Source organism: Copidosoma floridanum, unplaced genomic scaffold, assembly GCF_036245765.1.
Source record: "Copidosoma floridanum isolate Cflo_tuat_1 unplaced genomic scaffold, Cflo_Japanese_pri ptg000013l, whole genome shotgun sequence".
Taxonomy (NCBI): domain Eukaryota; kingdom Metazoa; phylum Arthropoda; class Insecta; order Hymenoptera; family Encyrtidae; genus Copidosoma; species Copidosoma floridanum.
The window spans coordinates 32,142,727-32,150,340 of NW_028321890.1; positions in this window are offsets into that span (position 1 = coordinate 32,142,727).

Below are 7,614 nucleotides of genomic sequence, written 5' to 3' on the forward strand. Positions count from 1 at the left end.
TCTCTGATGTAATTACAGGGACGGTCATGCAAAAACAAAAAAAAAAACAAAAAAAAAAAAAAAAGAAGAAGAAGAAAAGCAGAGCCTCCCGGCTTTTCGGAGCCGATATCCTGTCGTCGGCTGGTGTATAATTATAACCAGCACCTCTGCATCGACGAAAATATACGTCAAAACGAGACGAGGCCTCCTCCCTGCTAAAGGAGAACGAGGGAGGAGGGGATAAAAATGAGGTTGGGGAACAGGTTCCGAGGGAGCTCTCCCTCGCGAAAATCTCCCCTCGGAGTCTTGGGTATATACACACACGTATATATATGTTATATGATGCAAGGACAAGCGGCTGCCGGGGATCGTAAATCAAGCCAGGCTCTGGAATTTATCAGCGCGCCTCACCTACACTCTTCGACAACCGCAAACGCATCATCGCTCATATACGTGCTCTCTTTCTTTCTTACCTTCTTATGATACGTCTCTCTTTCTGCCCTTCCCTTCCTTCGTCTTTTTTTTTTTTTTTCCTCGACACAGTCGAATCAATCAAACGACAAACGCAGTCGGCAAGATAGAGGATCCCCCCCCCCTCGGAGTAGATGATTCCGCGGAGCGTTTTTTGTCGCTTGACGAATCGAGCGCGACGAGCAAAGTGCGCACTTGACAATGGAGAGATGGAAGAAGAAAAAAGAAATCACTGATGAGTGTACGGATGCGTTGCACGTCAAAGTGAAAATTCCAACAAAATGTACGTGGATACTGCTTAAGCAACAGTACACGTGGGAGTCGCTCACCCGCTAGTTTTCCTATATCATTCGTCATTCATTGCTTGGGGGGGATGGATGTGATAAAAGAAGAGTATACATCGTAGAGATGATGCGATCGCGAGAGAGATGGATGCGTATACGCGCGGGTCGATTCATCTCTTCGGCAAATTGAGAATCGATGCTTACAAATGGGGAAGGACTCGGCGAGTACTTGTTAATCCTCGAGAGCTACGGTATTGCGGAACTAAAGTACACAGGCAGAGTGAAAAACTTGCGAAATGTTTGCCGACTCGAATAAATAATTGAGCAGAGCCGCGAGCGAAAGGAGCAGTTTTTTTTGTTCTACCAGGTGTGTGTCAATAAAATTGTTTGGAAACGATTCCTCGCGCTTTTTAATTTATTTGCTCAACCTAAAGGATTTTTTTGTTGATGCGCGGCAAGTCCTTGCGTGCCCTATTTTTTTTTTTTTTTTTTCTTTTTTTTCAAGCTCAGACTGGAGAAACGAAGGTACTCCATGGCCGCTCGCTGTAAGAGCAATTAATAAATTATTCATACCGTGATTGGTTGTTCCGATGCACGCGCTCGGTCGTGTGATTTATCGCCGGACTTTTCACAAACTCATACTCTGTGCTGGTACGGTCAATTGGCCATACGTCGCGTTTAACATAAATTATTGATACGTAAGTATATGTACGTTAATATCGAAAAATCGCTAATCCTGCATGCGTATGCATGTGTGGTACTATAAATCACAAGAAAAAAAAAAAAAAAAAGTACAATTCTCGGGTGTTCGTTATTGTTGAGTAATACGATAGGTGTATACCTACCTATTTTCCGTAGAAAAGCGACACCGAAGAAGCTTTATTATAAGATAATTGCGCTGCTGTTCTATTTATATTGGGCGTCTCAGTGACAATATCGAGTATACAATAAAAGTGCCGATGCAATGAGTCGAGGAGGAGGAAAAAGACGACGATGAATAATGTAATTAGAAACAAATTCCGGGAAAGAGCGCTCGATCGCGTATACACAACCGAAATAAGCGCTTGTAGAGCTTAGCTTCGAAAGCCCATAAAGCAGAGTCTCTCTCTCTCTCTCTCTCTCGTTCGTCAAGGAGGCACTCGTGCCGGTTAAACTCGATATTAGCCAGCTCGTTTGAGGATTAATTGCCCGTGCGACTCGAGATTCAAACACGAGCCAGTAATTTTTGAGAAAGACAAACAGAGCCTTTATCTTTTTTTTTCTTCTTTTTTTACTCGACATTGTAAAAGACTGCACGTGCCGGGGTTATTTCGGTGCGTTTGATTAAACAAATCGTCGCCTCGCTCGCGCGCGAGTCCCATTGTATGCAAACACGTCACTTGGCTGCGTGCTTTCACTACTTTTTTTTTTTTGCCGGTGTAGGTTTTTCCACGCGGTGGGGATGGACGCATGGGAGACAATGGGACATTTTTCCTTTCAAAGGGGGAAACGTGCGACGCGATCACATTGGAGGGTGCGCGACGCACCGGCAAAGAGTTATTAGCCGTTAATAAGGTAATGCGCTTCGGCTCGGGGGATGATTGATGCGATTATCGGAGACTTTGCCGTCAGACGTGACGTATACGAGTACGGATTTCGAGGCAAGCCAAGTCGATTGACACTCGCGCCTGTTTTGTTCATCGATCATTATTACTCGATCCTTTGGCGTTCACTCGAAGTACCAAAAAAAAAATCACAACTTTCTTTAAACTTGCAGACTTTTTTTCCAAACAAACAACAATCAACAGTATATTATCTATATATTTAGCTGCGTAGCAAATTTATCGCAAGTAGCGAGCGCATCATATGAACAAAGTTAAACACCCCCGAGTGGCTGTGTACATCAGCGGCTCGTTCAAAACTTGCGGGATGTATCTCGAGCCGAGCGAATGCAGCACTCGAAAAGCTCGCTACACGCGTTATATTGGATGAGCGAGCGAGTGTATACCGTACGCTCTCGTGTTCTAGATTCAAGACTGTGCGTCGCCTCGATAGCCCAAAGAGGTGCACGAAACCACCACTTTGGAAGTGAAATGGTTAAGGGTAGCACCGCGGGGTGAAGGACCTTCATCTTTACGGAGCTTGTTGCTGTACGTCACTGTGGAAGCGGGTAAACTTACACATATGCACTTGGAGTATAAGTAACACGCCGATTGCCACTTGATTGCGCGGATCTGGTTACTTTGTGTGTCGAAAAAATCGATCTTACTTGATTTTTCTCAAAAGCTTCCGAAACGAGCCCGTCTCTTGTTCGAGTCGTTTGTGCCAATCAACCGCATAAAAGCCCAAATTAATTCCACCATCCGAACGAACCCTTCCCACGGGCGACTTTGTAAATCTCCGTTTCGAGGGTACAAATCCAGCGTATCCGGGCGTTGTTGTTCACGCCTGCATTGAAATTCCACAGAGTGGAGCCCCCCCCCCAATGGAAACCAAACGGCCGCAACGAATAGCTTCAGGAGTCGATTATCCTCGTGTATACCACAACGCTGGTATTTAACGAGCTAGTACCGAGGGAAAGCTTACCTTCCCCCTCTCTGGCCTCCGCATGCACGTGTGATAACACGCGAGACCAAGGACAAGGGGGAGGGGGTGGAGGATCCAGTGTCGATTCTCTCTCTCTCGCTAGCAGTCATGGACGAGGGATTTCGCACGCGTAATCCAAGTGACTTATTGTCGCCTGGCGCTCGGAGATACGAGCTCTCTCTCTCTCTCTCTTGCAGCTCGGAGAGAAATCGAGAGTACGTACGTACACCGCCCTCTACACTTGTTCCCGTCGTTTCTCACTCCTTTTCCCTCCCTCCCCGGTGTTGGGCTGATTCCGTGTATCGCGTATGTGCCCACACATCGACAACGGAGTCCACGAGACACCGACGCAGCGCGAGTCAAGCTGCACTTGATCCAGAAACGAGGACATCACCCGCCGCTCTTCCTCCATCCCCCGTTGGCTGAGCTGGTCTAATAATTCTTGAGATTGGGATTGATCCTGCCCAAGCTCCTGGTATTAATTCCGTCTAAGAAATTGCATCCACGTCGGGGTCTTTCTCGTAGCTCGTGTCACAGGTGTGGGGGCGCGGGATGGCGTGCCCCTCGTACCTCCCACAAAAAAGCTACATTGTTGTTCACTCGAGCTAGTATATATCCTCCGTGAAAGTGACACAGTGCCCCAGGGGGTGAGGGGGATGGAAAAAAAAAATTTGGCGGGCAGAGGAGGCTTTTTTACATGAAAAAGTGGAAAAAAATGATAATAATAATCCAATCCCCTCCGCATCGGCACCACTGTACACGATTACACGTGCGCGTCGCTGTTAATTTAAATAACTTGTTTGGGGGAAAGCTCTGGCGCGCGTCCGCGTTGTCGTGTTTGTATTCGTTTTTGCAGTTACGTACGAGTTCGTGTAATCTACAACTGCAACAACATCGTATGCCGCCTCGTGTGGTATAGGTGTGCGCGTGAAAGTAATGGGCAATTAATATGTAGAGTCGAGGCTGCGCGTGTGGGTTTTGGAAAAACGAAAAAACACGAAAAAAAACACAAAAAAACCTCATAATCCCCGTGGTGCGAACGAGCTTTTCGCCAAAATCACGCGATCGGACGAGCTTGCGGGAGTCAACCTTCACTCTGTTATACCATGTATAGTCTCGGTTGCCTACATAGTTTGAAGAGCTCTTGAATAGCATATACATCACAGCGCAGCGCTGCTCTTCGGTCGGATAAGGAAGTATATAGGCGAGGGGGTGTGGGAGGGTTAAATTATGCGGGACTTGTCTAGTAGGATTTGGCTGTTGCCAGCGATGAGATGCTCGGATGCTAAATTTGAAATTAATTGAGTTTACGAGGCGCTTCGAGGGATTATTTACCTCCGCTTCCCTCCATGCGATTCCACCCCCTCGCCCCTCCCATTTTTTTTTTTTTTTTTTTTTCTTTTTTTAATGCACTTTCATCGCGAAGCTGTGCGATTATGTGTATTTTGTTGAACGAGGGAGCTTTGGAGTGTCAATTAAGAGCAAAACATTGGGAAAACATAGTCCACCGTGCAAACGAATCTACTACTCATTTTTCTTTTTCTTCCGTTGCGTAATAATAATCCAAGGGGTGCATACGCCAGTCTCCAAAATTCGCGTTCAAACACACGTGTATGAAAAAAGTACCTACACTCGAATAACATATAGGTGTTATATAATGGGTCGTGTCAGTGTTCGACGTACCCAAACCTCTACTCCTATCGCACGCTTTGACAGCTCAAACGAGCGGGAAAACTCGCTACTAGCTCTTGCGAACAGCGTGGGGTGATGGGGAGGTTGGGGGAGGAAAAAGATCCAACTCTCGTGCAGCTGAGCCAGGCTTGGATACAGATATGTAGATATCCACCTGTACCGAATAGTCGCCAATGTTTGATGTTTACGTCGGGGGAGCGACGGAAAATTGAAGGGAACCCACTGCCATCCGGGAAAAGCTTATCCCCTTTTTTTTCTCCGTATACAGATACTTCTACGATAAAAAAAAAAAACAAAACAATGGCACACCCACGCACGTACTAATTTTCCGTCGAATGGCGTAGGCAGCATGTCTCTAGCACTTGAGCTCACGTCAAGTCACCCGTACGTGCACCTAAGGATCCATGGACGTACGTAACGCCCCATCAGAAGAACAGGGAGTATTAAAAATTCACCTGCAACTCCTGGACGTTAGACGAACTGCCAATGCCAGCAGCATCCACTTTGTGCAGAGAAGGAGGCAATCTACGGCAAAACTCGTCCGTGCGAGGCCATTTAATACGCGAAATATCTCTTTGCTGTCAAGCACCGGAGCTCTGACCTTCCTGTATAGATGTATATGTAAGGCTGCAGAGAGAAGGAAGGGAGGGCTCATCTCGCTTTGTCCGTCTGTTGGCGACGCAGCCCGAGAGAGAGCGGTCGATTGAAAAATAAGGAAAACTTCCCGATCGAAGTTCCCCCTTGTCCTGCTGCACTTGGTATCTCCTTGTTCCTCGTTCTTTTGCGAAAAACGTCGAGTCGAGTCTCCCTCGGCACTTTTTTTTTGTTGCAACGTTCCGCTTGTCTTTCCCTCTCGTATACTTTGGTTCACTTGGTTTTTCTTCCTCATCCCCCCCTCCCCTTTCTTTTTTCGCCCCGGCCTTCCCTTGCGTGTCACCTTTAACTTGTTTGCACCGCGTCACCTCGCTTCCTCGACAGAGATCGTGGGTGTAAAAACAAGGTCACACACCCCAACTTTTCCATTGACAGTCGACCAAACGACCGTTACTTGTTTCTTTTATCAACATTTTTCGCTCAAGCATAACAATGCTGTGCTTTATACCTCTACCCATATGATAAATAAATCTCGTGGTCGTCGTGACAATGGGATGAAAAAAAGGGGGGAAAGAAATGAAAGGAGCAGATCATCGTCCAAGCGTGCTTATCCGCTTTGTTGACGGAAGAAAAGCTTCTTCCTCCTTCTCCATCTCTTCATCCCAAGCTTGAACGCGATTAAATTTACTTTACGTGTATAGGTGTAACTAAATGTTGTAGTATGCATATAGAAATAAATTTTCTGCAACTATACATTTACAATGTTGTACACCGACTATATGTATGGTGGGGAGATACAAAACCCCACATTGCGTACATTGGAGCCATAATCTACGCGTGGGGCATTACGGGCGCATACGCGAGTCGACGGAAATAAATGAAGCGAGCGGGTGAAAAAGAGGGCGAGAGAAGAAAAACACGCGGGGGCACGAGAGTAGTCGCAAAAAAGTCGCGGACAAGGGGGACAGGGGGAGACTTTCGAGCGCGATGTTATTCTTGAAAGGGAAGGATAACATGTGACAGAAAGGGGTGGAAGAGTGGTGGCGTACATTATGCGTGCCGCTCCGCGAGTGAGGTCGTTTCCGGCGGGGCTACACTTACGCGCGTATATATATATACACATGGGTACCTATCATCGTCTTGGGGGACGTATGGGTAAAACTTTGCTCAGCGAGGAGAGGTTAAAGGTACATTGGGACCGAAAAAAAATACAGGGGTTGGCGTGTATTTTTGTAGACGCATCGAGTGCCCATTAAATTTATCGATGGAATACATATTAGCGATGCCATGACATTTCTTTCAATCGTTGGATATCCTCTTTGATGTCCCGGTCTCTAAAGCAGATGGATGTTGAACGGAAAACAAATCGTGGGAGAGGGGGGGGAGGAAACTTGAAGAACAACAAGCAAACTGGGGAGAAGGTAAGAAAGGAGCCTCTCAAAAAGTTAACTCTGCCGCCGCTACTCGTGTTTTGTAAGTACGAAAAAGGAAGAAAACTGTGCTAACTCTTAAAAAATACGAGCGAACAGAAAGAGAAAGCGTGGAACAAAAATAGAGAGAGAAAACCCCACAGTCAATGGGGAAAAAAGCCCACTTTGCTTTATTGTCATTCCATATTTTTTTTTGTTTGCAAATAAACGTCCAATGCGACTATTTTTTCCTCCGGTCGACTTCATATACCTCGCAGCAACAGTAGTTTTTAAAAGCTTTATTGAAAGTGACAGGAAAAACTGATCTACTCTTTGGCTGACTACTCTTTGCGCACATTTGTCTCATTTACATTGTTGTTAATTTTATAAGTGATTATTTTAGCGAGTCAAATATCAGGTAAACTTTTATTGAAACATGATTTCACTTTTGATGGAACCATTATACGGTATAAAAGTAAACTGCATTTACTGATAACAAGTGTGTCAAAACAATTCACGAACATAATTAACAAACGCGCTCCTGGACCTTTGCAAAAGTGCTCTATGCAACAAATGATGGCTTGTAAAAACTCTCTGAAATTATTGGGTACTCATGATAT